Source organism: Hemitrygon akajei, chromosome 4, assembly GCF_048418815.1.
Source record: "Hemitrygon akajei chromosome 4, sHemAka1.3, whole genome shotgun sequence".
NCBI classification, from domain to species: domain Eukaryota; kingdom Metazoa; phylum Chordata; class Chondrichthyes; order Myliobatiformes; family Dasyatidae; genus Hemitrygon; species Hemitrygon akajei.
In genome coordinates this window covers 197545922-197559624 of record NC_133127.1, presented here as the reverse complement: position 1 = coordinate 197559624, position 13703 = coordinate 197545922, and positions in this window count along the sequence as shown.

Sequence of the window (13703 nt, the reverse complement as noted above, 5' to 3'; positions counted from 1 at the left end):
GCGCTGTGTAGAGTTGAACTTGGGTGAGAAGACACAAGGGTGTATTGTCCCGTCTGGTTGTCGATGGGAGTGGATGGCCACAGTGCCCACGTCAGCTGCGTCCACTTCTATAACACAAGATCCAGAGGGTTTCCTGAACCTTGACTGATGAAATAGAAACCAGCAACAATTGAACATGTTACAGGATTCTGCAGTAGTTTAACTCAGTTTGATTACTTACATAGGCATAATTAAGTGGCAAACATTCACTAAAATCTTGCTTTAAAATGGAAACTTAACTAATTTGCTCTGTGTGTATCTTCTGTATCTCTTTCTGCTGTGCCTGTTCAAACAGCTCAGCGCCTGCTTTTTAATCTTTGCTTTCGTATTTGCTTCCAGCCTCTTGAATCTGGGCTGATGACTGTGAGCACAGTGAGTAACTGTTCTCCCACAACTCTACAACACCCTTTTTACTGCATCTGCTGCACGTCATTCAGTTGTGTGTCAGTGTTTCCCGGAAAGGCCCTTCATTTAGAAGAACGAAACTGATAAACAAAGACGAGAGCTAATCTGCTCACCTCCATCCATTCTGTGGAGAAGGAACCTACAGCAGTCCTGGCACAGGTTGAGGACCTCCTTTCCCTGCAGATATCACCACTTGCACTGCATTTGCTGAAATCCCTGTCGATATATGAGAACTTGTGAAACGGAGCAATTAATCATCTCAGCAAGGATCAGAGTCTGATCTCCTCCTCTAAGATCAATATACACCTTCCTTCCCAGATAGTAGCCCTCCATTTTTTATCATCCATGAGCCGATCTCAGAGCTTTTCAAAAGTTCTTAATATATCTGCCTCTGCACCTTCCCTGGCGTTCCACACACCCACCACTGTGTAAAAAACTTAGCTAAGACATCCCCACCCCACTGCCCCCCATTATCAACTTTATTGCTAATGTTGCTTGTATAATATGTGAACTCCTCCCATGGGTGAGTGTCTTACTGAATTGCATAGGAATACTCCTATTAATCTCCACGAAATCCCTCAGCATCATTGAATGCTCTTTGGCTTGACAGTTTCTAAACACCATTCCTAACTCTTCTCCCCTGTAATCAACCTTGTAGAGTCACAGAGTCATATCACTTAGAAACAGACCTTCAACCCACCACATCCACTGTCCAGAGTTCAGTGATGGCTCAAATGGAGAGAGAGAGACACGGAATGAACAGTTCAGAACATGGAAAAATAATAAACAGGCTAGGCCAACAGGGCCACTAACTAAAACTCCCAGATTAACTGAAATCTAATCCTTCATTGTGGCTCGAAAACAATAAGCTTGAACCAAATTAATACGGCTCCTTTAACAGCATCTTTCTAAATCATTAATCTTCATTCCAGGATGTGAACTGATGCAAATTGGGAGTGTTGCTGTGTACAAAATGATAGGAGGCAGAGATAGAGTGGATAGCCAGAGAATTATCCCAGAGCAGAGATGACTAATACAAAGGGGCATAGTTTAATTTGACTGGGGTAATGTGTACTGGGGGCAGTATCTTCTCTGTATTTCCTGACTCCAATCTCTCCAATCTCTCCTTTTTCATCTGCCAACAGAACGCTATGACAGAACATCTCTGTACTTTGTTTTATTGATGACAAAATATTACACATCAGAAACTCCTGCTGAAAATCGTTCAGGAAAACTTCCTGTGGTGAACTACATATACCTGTCTGGACACGCCCCCTGCTGACTGCTCCTGTGGCTCCTCCCACAGACCCCTGTATAAAGGCGATTGAGGTCTGAGCCTGGCCTCTCTGTCTCCAGGATGTAGTATGGTGGTCAACCACTGCTTGTTCCTTCTTCTAGTCAATAAAAGCTGATATCTCGCCTTTACGTCTCAGAGAGAGTTATTGACGGTGCATCAATTTTATTGACTGGAAGTTTTAAAACATGGAAACCGTTTTACGTCCGGAAAGATTGGATTTGGACCCCCAAGACCCTGAAGCAGCTCTTGCCTTTGAACTCTGGCTTGCATGCTTCCAATCATACTTGGAGGAGGTTCGTGCAACTGACCCCACAGTTATGCATTGAATTCTCCTCTTGAGGGTCACCCCAAAAGTTTATTCACTTATCAGAGGCCTGCCGACCTATGGAGGGGCACTGGATGCCCTCAAAAGACAGTACCTGTGGCCGGTGAACACCGTCTACGCAAGACATCGCTTACCTACGCGACGACAGCGGCCTGTGGAGTCGAGCGCCCAATTTCTCCGAGTCCTACAGACACTCGACGGGACTTGTGACTGCAAAATGCTCACGGCGGAACAGCATGCGGAGCTGCTAGTACGAGATGCCTTTGTTACAGGAATGAGGTCAGTGTATGTGCGCCAGCGGCTGCTGGAAAATGCTGATCTTACCTTACGCTCGGCGATCAAGATGGCCGACACGCTGGAGGCTGCTCTGCACAACGCTGACGCTGTCCAGCCATGCGATCCCCCGCTGGTTCCGTGGACACCTCAGACCCCGCCGCTGCCGGTTCCCGCAAGCGAATTCGCCAACGCCGCTGCCAGTCGCGATTCCACGAACTCCCCGAACCCGACCACGGCTGCGGCCAGGCAAAAGCCTGAGCTGTGTTACTTCTGCGGACTCGAAAACACCCCCGAAAACGCTGCCCGGCCCGAGAAGCGACCTGCTCCAGCTGCGGGAAGAAGGGCCATTTCGCCAAGGTCTGTAAGTCTAAACCACGAGCGGGGTCGGGCAGCGCTGCGTGTGAGACATGGGGGCCGCCATCTTGCATGCCCGGATGTGGGCGGCCATCTTTGTCGGCGTCAACATGCCCCGCCCTGACCCGACCCACCGGTGTTTACCGGGCACCAAGAAGGCTCAACTCTGGCCTCCATAACCCTCGACCAAAGCGCCCCACACCAGCTTGCAAAGTCAATGATGGACATCCTGGTGGAGGGGCACAGGACTAGCTGCCTGTTTGACATGGGCAGCACTGAGAGTTTTATTCACCCAGACACGGTGCAACGCTGTGGACTCGTGACACGGCCGGTAAGCCAGAGGATCACCTTGGCTTCTGGGTCGCATTCCACAGACATCCGGGTGGGTTGTGTAGCGACATTGGTGGTGCAGGGCACAGAATATTGGAACTTTGCGCTACAGGTCATGCCTCAACTGTGCGCACCTGTGCTATTGGGGCTGGTCTTCCAGAGCCACCTCGAAAGTGTGACTATGGCATATGACGGGCCCCTCCCACCACTCACTGTCAGGAATCCTCAGTTTGGTGGGACTTCGTCACATACCCCGCTACTGACCACACACACACACACCGAACCACACATCCCACCCAGCACCATGCCGACAGCTGCGCTACGGACACCACTTGCAGCCTCTCCACCCTCAAGATCCCTCCCCCACCGCTGTTCGCCAACCTGACCCCCGACTGTAAACCTGTGGCAACTAAAAGCAGGAGATACAGCGTGGGGGACAGGGCCTTCATTCAGTCAGAGGTGCAGCGGCTGCTCAGGGAGGGGATCATTGAGCCAAGCACAAGTCATTGGAGGGCCCAGGTGGTTGTTGTTCAGACCGGACAGAAAAATAGGATGGTCGTGGACTATAGTCAAACCATCAATAGGTTCACGCAGCTTGACGCATACCCCCTACCCCGCATCGCGGATATGGTCAACCAGATAGCTCAGTACAAGGTGTACTCGACAATAGATCTGAAATCCGCTTATCACTAGCTCCCCATCCGCCCAGAGGACCGCCCCTACACCGCCTTCGAGGCGGGTGGCAGGCTCTATCACTTCCTGCGTGTCCCATTTGGTGTCACAAATGGTGTCTCGGTCTTCCAGAGGGAAATGGACCGGATGGTGGACCAGTGCCAACTGAAGGCCACATTTCCCTATCTGGATAACGTCACCATCTGTGGTCGCGACTGGCTGGATCACAACGCCAACCTCCAATGATTTTTCCAAGTGGCCAAAGCCCTGAACCTTACTTATAATAGGGACAAGTGTGTGTTCGGAACCACCCGACTCGCTATCCTTGGGTATGTCGTGGAAAACGGGGTCATTGGCCCTGATCCCGACCATATGCGCCCCCTGTTAGAACTCCCTCTTCCCACCACTCTCAAAGCCCTCAGACGGTGCCTGGGCTTCTTTTCCTATTACGCCCAATGGGTCCCCCATTACGCAGACAAGGCCCGCCCCCTGGTCAAGTCCACCGCATTTCCCCTCTCTGCCGAGGCCCGCGCAGCCTTCAGCCGCATTAAAGGGGACATTGCCAAAGCAACGATGCATGCGGTGGACGAGACCATTCCCTTCCAAGTAGAGAGTGATGCCTCCGACTTCGCGCTGGCTGCTACCCTCAATCAGGCAGGCAGGCCAGTAGCATTCTTTTCTCGTACCCTTCAAGGCTCTGAAATTCAGCACTCCGCGGTGGAGAAAGAAGCCCAGGCCATAGTGGAAGCTATTAGGCACTGGAGGTACTATCTCGCCAGCAAAAGGTTCACCTTGCTGACCGACCAGCGCTCGGTTGCGTTCATGTTCAGCAACCAACAGCGGGGCAAAATCAAAAATGATAAAATTTTGCGGTGGAGAATAGAACTCTCCACCTACAACTATGATATCCTGTACCAGCCTGGCAGACTCAATGAGCCCCCTGATGCCCTATCCCGGGGAACGTGTGCTAGCGCACAGCTCGACCAGCTATACGCCCTTCATGCACATCTTTGCCATCCGGGGGTCACCCGATTTTACCATTTCGTGAAAGCCCGGAACCTGCCATACTCCCTGGAGGACATCAGGACGATGACCAGGGACTGCCAAATCTGCGCTGAGTGCAAACTGCACTTCTACCATCCTGAAACGGCACAACTTGTCAAGGCCACCTGCCCTTTTGAGCGACTGAGTGTTGACTTTAAGGGCCCCCTTCCCTCCACCGACCGCAATGTCTATTTTCTCAATATTATCGACGAGTACTCGCGGTTCCCCTTTGCCATTCCCTGCCCCGACACTGCTACCACGTCCGTCATAAAAGTCCTGCGCCAGCTCTTCACTCTGTTTGGATATCCCTGCTATATCCACAGTGATAGAGGGTCCTCCTTTATGAGTGACGAGCTGCACCAGTACCTGCTGGCTAGGGGCATTGCTACTAGTCGGACCATGAATTATAATCCCCGGGGAAATGGACAGGTGGAGAGAGAGAATGCCACAGTGTGGAAGGCCACACTTTTAGCCCTTAAATCAAAGGGGTTGCTGGTCTCTCGCTGGCAGGAGGTCCTCCCCGAGGCGCTCCACTCTATCCGCTCCCTGTTATGTACGTCCACCAATGCCACCCCTCACGAGCGCCTATTCACTTTTCCCAGGAAGTCTGCCACTGGGACCACCCTACCGGCTTGGCTGACATCCCCAGGGCCAGTGCTGCTCTGGAAACATGTGAGGAGTAATAAATACTCTCCGCTGGTCGAGAGGGTTCACCTTCTACATGCGAACCCCCACCCCAGTATGCCTACGTGGTCTTACCTGATGGGCGGGAGTACACGGTCTCCGTCCGCGACCTGGCGCCCGCAGGAGCAGCAGACCACTACCCCGAACACTCCACGGTAACTATGAACCCTGTACCCAAGGTGACACCGCACACACCAAGCCCTACACAGACTCCTAACGACACTCATATACCGGGCGTCTCGTACACGCGTGAGGGATCACTGACGCCTAGTGGGCTGACACCTCCAGTTAGGCCGGAACCAGCACAACCTCCGTCTCCGGTGCAATCACCACCGGCATCTGTGCAATCACCACCACCGGCATCTGTGCAATCACCACCACCGGCATCTGTGCAATCACCACCTCCGGCATCTGTGCAATCACCACCACCGGCATCTGTGCAATCACCACCACCGGCATCTGTGCAATCACAGCCGGTGCTGCGTAGATCGCAGCGACAGATTTGACCACCTGATAGACTTAACCTGTAAATATACTTGTACGAAAGTTCGCCCCATGGGGACTCTCTTTTAAAACAAAGGGGGGGTGAATGTGGTGAACTACATATACCTGTCTGGACACGCCCCCCGCTGACTGCTCCTGTGGCTCCTCCCACAGACCCCGGTATAAAGGCGGTTGAGGTCTGAGCCCGGCCTCTCAGTCTCCAGGATGTAGTATGGTGGTCAACCACTGCTTGTTCCTTCTTCCAGTCAATAAAAGCCGATATCTCGCCTTCACGTCTCAGAGAGAGTTATTGATGGTGCATCACTTCCACTTCCATCAGAATTGTATTATGAAATAGAACGTGGGACATGAAAGGTGCTGACTTCGATAAAACAACGCGGTTTCATGTCGGTTAGTGAACAAGGGGCTTGCTTGTTTGTCAACTCAACAGCAAGCAGAAACATCAGTTCAAACCAACGACCTGTTAGTCACACGGACATGTTGGCTGCCACGCACAGTAACCCATAGTGATGCACACAGATCCCATCTCCCCACCCCTCACATACCACACACACACACACACACACACACACACACACACACACACACACACACACACACACACACACACACACACACACACACACACACACACACACACACACACACCTGGATCTACAGTCAGCCTCACCAGATACCCTTGGACATGAAACAGTTTCACTCACTGGTACATGAATCATCTGTCTGCCTGTGAAGGGGATTGCAGCTTTGACGATGGTACAAATGTTCTCACCAGGAGCCCCCACCTGTACTGTCAGGCTTGAACCAGGCACTTTCAGCAACTCCTAGTGTTAAGTTTAATGTACAGTGCCTATGAACTGTATTCACCCCCTTTGCAATTATCCCCATTCTTTACAAAACTGCTCAAGCTCTGTCAGATTGCAAGGGGATCATGAGTGAACAGCCCTTCTCAATTGGATTGAGGTCTGGACTCTGACTTTGTCAATCCAGGACATTAACTTTGTATTTAAGCCATTTCTGTGTAGCTTTGGCTTTATGCTGGGGGGTCATTGTCTTCCTGGGGGGTCATTGTCTTGCTGGAAAACAAATCTCCCAAGTTCTCTTGCAGACTGCATCAGGTTTTCCTCCAGGAATTCCCTGTATTTTGCTGCATTCATTTTACCCTCTCCCTTCACAAGCCTTCCAGGGCCTGCTGCAGTGAAGCATCCCCACAGCATGATGCAGCCACCACCGTGCTTCACGCTAGGGATGGTGTGCGGTGTTTGGCTTAAGCCAAACATCGCGTTTAGTCTGATGGCCAAAAAAGCTCAATTTTGGTTTCATCAGATTATAGAACCTTCTCCCACATCTTCTGGCAAACTCTAGCCACGATTGCATGTGAGTTTTTTTCAACAGTGGCTTTCTCTTTGCCACTCTCCCATAAAGCTCCACCTGCTACTATCTGGGAAACGGTACCGCAGCACAAAAGCCAGGACCAACAGGCTCCGGGACAGCTTCTTCCACCAGGCCATCAGACTGATTAACTCATGCTAATGCAACTGTATTTCTATGTTATATTGACTATCCTGTTGTAAATAATATTTATTATAAATTACTATAATTGCACATTGCACATTTGAACGGAGACGTAACATAAAGATTTTTACTCATGTACTTGAAGGGTGTAAGTAATGAAATCAATTCAACTCAATTCAAATAGGACATGGGTATGAACACTGTTGACTACAATAAAACGATGGGATGCATTTCAGGGTCTCATATTGGTTAGTGAACAAGTGACAGACAGGTTTGACAACTCACTGACAAGTGAAACTTCAATTTAAACCAACGACACGCTTTGTGCCACATAGACTCACCGGCTGGAACACTCAGCTATCCACACTAATACACACATACCCCACCTCTCTCTCACTTCTCTTCCCTCATACCCTTCAACAGCCAGCACACAGCTAGTGTCTTCCACAGTGAAGGCTGATGCAAATTACTCATTCAATTATATCCACTCTCATCTCTCTTTTATTTTTTACATACTTGGAAAAACCTTTATTATCCACTTAGATATTATTTGTTAGCTTGCTTTCATACTTCATCTTTTCCTTCCTAATGAATCTTTTAGTTGCACTCTGTAGGTTTTTAAAAACTTCCCAATCCTCTATCTTGTCACTAATTTTTACTTTGTTGTATATCCTTTCTTTTGCTTTTACCTTAGTTTTAACTTCCCTTGTCAGCCAGGTTTGTACAATTTTGCCATTTGAGTATTTCTTCATTTTTGGAATATTTCTATCCTGTACCTTCCTCATTTTCCCCAGCAACTCACACCATTGTTACTCTGCTGTCATCCCTGCTAACGTCTCCTTCCAATTTACTTTGGCCAACTCCTCTCTCACTTTATTTTCATTCACTGAAATACTGCTACATCAGACTTTACTTTCTCCCTTTCAAATTTCTTGAACTCAGTCATATTGTGATCACTGCTTCCTAAGGGTTCTTTTACTTTAAACTCTCTAATCACCCCCGGTTCAGTACATAACACTGATTCCTTAGGGTTCTTCTACCTTAAGCTCCCTAATTGCCTCTGGTTCATTACATAACACCCAATCCAGTATAGCTGATCCCCTAGTAGGCTCAATGACAAACTGCTCTAAAAAGCCATCTCGTAGGCATTCAACAAACCCACTGTCTTGAGATCCATTTCCAACCTGATTTTCTCAATCAACCTGGATGTTAAAATCTCCCAATACTATCATAACATTGCCCGACAGACTCACTTTTTCTATTTCCTGTTGTAACCTGTGGTCCATGTCCCAGCCACTGTGGGGAGGCCTGTATATCACTGCCATCCGATCCTATGTCAAATCTTTCTACTGATTTGATGCCATTCTTTACCAGCAGAGCCACCCCACCCCCTCTGCCTACCTTCCTATCCCTCCGATACCACGTGTAACCTTGGACATTCAGCACCCAACTACAACCATCCTTCAGCCACAATTCAGTGATGACAATCTGTAATAATGCAACAGGATCATCTACCTTATTTCCTATACTCCATGCATTGAGATATAACACTTTGTGTACTGTATTGCTACCCTTTCTGATTCTGCATTCCTAATGCACCCTGCTGGCTGTAATTTTGTCCTATCATCTGCCTGCCCTTCCTGACAGTCTGACTACACACTATCTTTACTTTTTCACCATCCGTCCTACCCTGAGTTCTTTCACTCCAGTTCCCAGAGTCCCTGCCAAATTAGTTTAAACCCTCCCCAGGAGCTCTAACACACCTGCCCGTGAGAATATTGGTCCCCTTTGGGTTCAGGGTCAAAGCATCACAGAAGAGAACCCAGTGACACAAGAACCTGAAGCCCTGCCCCCTGCACCAGCTTCCCAGCCCCGTGTTTATCTGCCGAATCATCCTGTTTCTACCCTCAATGCGGCTTGGCACAGGTAGCAATCTAGATTTTTGGGAGAGGTAGAAAAGTTTAGCCCCTTATTCCTGGAGTGTAGGAGATGAGGGGAGATTTGATGGAGGTATACGAGATTGTGAGGGGTATAGATAGGGTAAATGCAAGTATGCTCTTTTCACCGAGGCTGTATGAGACTAGAACTAGAGGTCATGGGTTAACAGTGTGGAACAGACTGCCAGCCGATGTGGTGGATGCAGGTTCGATTGCAACATTTAAGAGAAGCTTGGATAGTAAATGGACGGGAGGGAATGCAGGGCCTCCGTCCAGGAGCAGGTCAATGGGACGAGGCAGAATAACAGTTAGGCATGGAATAGATGGGCTGAAGGGCCTGTTTCTGTGCTGTAGTGTTCTATGACTCTGACCTGTGAGGTGAACTGGAGTGTTGTGCTGACGAAGCAGAGGGGTGCACCTGGTTCAGAGAACAGTAAAGCACAGGCTGTAGAACAGGTCTCACGGTGATCAGTCTCACTCTATTTCCTACCTATTGACGTGTCTATCCAACAGCCTCTGAAATGCCACCGTTGTATCTGCTTCCAATCCCACCCCGGCAGCCCAATATCACAATGTTAGACCTCTCCCGATTTGCATTGGGCAGGACAGTGGCATCTGGTCATCAAAATGGTCCTAAGCAGAGTTTTTATTCAGTGTGGTTTGTAACTCCTATCAAGGGACAAACTACAAACAACATTTGTAACTACTTGTTTTCATATGCAGACACCGACGTTCCCTCCAATTATTTTTTACAGCTACACGGACCAACCGTTGCCCTGTGTGGGAAATTTTTATACGGCTTTAAAACTGCACAGCACTTTAAATGTCTTTGTTGAAAAATCACATACTTTTGTTTTTTATAAATTGAAGGGTATAATCAAATACAGTTCAACAAAGAAAATATTTCGTGTTTTGTAATCTTTTTCTCGCTGCGTGGCAACAGAGGCTGTGAGCACGGGAGCATTTCAGTTACTGCGTGGCTGTGCACCTGCGCAGCTTTGAGGAACAGTCAAGGCATTGTTCAAGTTTGAAAAGTCACTGCAACCTCTGGTGAATGTGGATATCTCTCCCAGGACAAGATGTTGTCTTCCCCAGAAATTGCTCAAAGTTTGCACAAGCCATTCATTAATCAATCTTAGGACAACTATAAAGGCTAATTCAAGTTTAATTCAGGATTTCCAAGATTTAATGGACATTTATTATCAAACTATCTATGTAGTATAAACCCCAGAGATTCAGCTTCCCACAAACAGCCATGAAACAAAGAAAACTACGGAACCCTTTCAAAGAAAAACGTCAAACCCACCCACCCACGTGCAAAAAGATACAAATCGCGTGAATGGCAGAAAAGCGAGCGAGGAACACAGAATATAAACACAAAATTGAAAGAATGCAGACATATTCAGTTCAGTTCAGTCTAGCACTGTGTTGTTCATTATCTGCGGGCTGTCCTGGTCAAAAACACCAAAATAGCAACAATAAAAGAGCGAGCTGAAACCAGAAATTTTCAAATTTGCTGTGATTTCAGTCAGTGAGATATTTTTAACAATACAGTGTCTGTCAGGTTTACGTGATTTACTATGCAGTACTAACCATGTAATTTCATCAGAAGAATGGTGCTGTGGTAAGTTGTAGAACACGTCAGAATGGATAACGTTTGGTTCAGCTGATGTATCACTGTGCTCATGCTGTTGGGATGGGATATTCATCAGACTCCAGTGGGTTCCAGGTGATCAGTCTGAAATCTGACGTGTGAGCATCACGTTAAACTGGAATAGTTGCTGTTCAGGGACGAGGTGTTCCCAGAAATGTGAAAGGTCAGGGCAGTAAATGCAAGGGAGCCCAGAGGTCAAGAGATCTGGAGGATTGGTTAAAGAGGTAGAAGATTGGCAAAGGACAGAAGGACAGCAAATGTGAGAGCTTTGCTCAGGAAGGGTAGCAGGGATAAACCAGTCTTATCTCAGTAGTTGGTATGAATTAACATCAATACAGGAAGTGCTGGAAGAACTCAGCTGGTCAGGCAGCATCTGTGAAGGAACCATCTGTGTTTCATTTGCTCTAATGAAATATTGAGATATTCCAAACAAATGCCTCTGAAGTTTCCAACAAAGGTCACGGTTCTGAAACATTAACTGTTTTGCTCTCACCAGATGTCACCTGACCCACTGAGTGGGTCCAACATTTTCTGTTTTAATTTTATATTTTCAGCGTCTGCAATTTTACTCACTTTCCTTTACAAGCGACTGAGTGGGTGGGTTGGCATTTGACTGGGAGTGGATGTCAGGGAATATCAGGGAAATGGGTTGATTTGAAAGCCAGCATCGTGTCAGTGAGCTGAACTGCTCATACCTTCTGTAACAATAGATGGAAAATATTGCCCTTTCTTTCCCACCTTCACTTCCTTTTGCTTTAAATTTCATGGAACTCATCCAGCCCTCCCACCATCTCGTGGGCCGGATTCTGACAGGGGCCGGGACAAAACCATGAGCTGGGAGGAAGTTTCACTTCATCCGGCATGTTGGAGTAATGTGTCATCCAACAGGACAGAGAGAGTGGGGACTGAGGGACGAGGTGGGGACAGTCTGAGACAAAGGAAATGACCTCTGTGTTTCCGACTGGTTTGTAAGGGAAGGGACACAGATGGAAAAAAGATTATGATGGCGATAGGTTCTCTGGGCTAGGATTGGGATGAGGAGCCATTGGTGATGACTGAATGTGAGTGCCCCACCCATCTGTTAAAGGAGGTCAGCATGAGGATGGAAGATGTACTGTCAAACTCTGAGGGCAGATGGGAGAGGAGAATGGAGGCGAATTAGAATCAGAAGATAGTTCATCGGCTGGGTGAAACTTTGGCTCCGCAAATTGGGAAAAGCTGAACTGATTGCTACTTATTTATCACGAACCACCCAGTCAGAAAATTTAGAAAATTTGTTTTTGAAGAATGCTTGAACATATTTCTTTCCTATCACTGGATTTTGCTTCTTATCCCCTGATAACTGCTTATTGTTGGTGAACTCCTCCAATAACTCCGCCTGTTTCTTGACCGTCGTCAGAGACTGAATTCGGTCCAGGTGCCCTGGTTTTCCTTCGTCTTTCTCAGACAGAATCAGGAGGTCAATGTAAGCTGGCGTGGATAACGGGTTTGGTCTCAGAGCTACTTCTTCAAGTCTTCTAATGCTCTTGGATAATTGGATAATCAACTCCAGCACTGAATTCTGAACCCCCTCAAACTCCTGCTGAAGCTTCTCCATGATCTTCTCCTGTAACATCTTCTCACCATAGGCTTTCTCATACTTTTCTTTTACATCACCCAGTGTCCTCTTCTCCTTTCTTGTCACATGGACATACTTGTACTTTTCCCTTGAGTGACTAAGCACGCCACATTTACCAGGGCAGACTTTGCAATTTCTCCAGAAATCCATTGCTACACACCAATATTTAAAAATATACACAGCGTAAGTACAGGGATCGTGGCAAGTAAATTCACATTTCTTACAGACATTTACTGTTGAAGCTTTCAATCCAAGATCCTTCTTTTCTGTCTGTGTGACATCAACTTGAATCTCAAAGTCTTTATTTTCATCCAGCTTGTTCTGATGCTGCTCCAGAACCTGTTTGGTTTTCTTTAGTTCCTCCAGTTTGGTCAGTCTGACTTGGATCTGATCCTGCAATTCCTTCACTGCAGCTTCCAGCTGCTTACGTTCCCTCAAAACCTCTTTGGTCAAAACTAAACTTCTTGGTTCCATTGTGTCGAGAGCTCTAAAGAATTTCTTCATACTATTAATTCCTATCTTCCAGAACATCGCATCAAAGTTATCATCATCTTCCTCTCCCCCGCTGTCATCTGATCTCTTGTTGGTAGCATTTCCAGAGGCTGGACGCTGGGCAAATATGACAGAATTGCTAAACCTGAAGTGAACTGGAGCCCCACTTTTATCTTTGAGACATGGTACCTCAGCTACCTTCAAAGCCTCCAGAACGGGGGGGGCGCTTTCCATCTGCAAAAGTCACCAGAATCTGAATGTTCTCTGCAATATCTTTGCCAAAAATAGAAAGAATTGAATCAAAGACATATTTCTGTGTCTGAGTCAGGCGAGCCAAAGATGCTTGAGTAACAAAACATATGGCATCGATCTGATCAATCCCCTGTGGGGAAGAGAAAAACTCTCGAATATTGTCAGTAATCTCTTTATCTCGGCTTATCCCCCTGGTATCTCCGAATCCTGGTGTATCAATGATAGTCAGTGAGTAATTGATGTTAAATCCCACCTGATGGTGTAGTTTGTAGGCAGTGATGGTGGATGTCTGACTTACAGCCTGC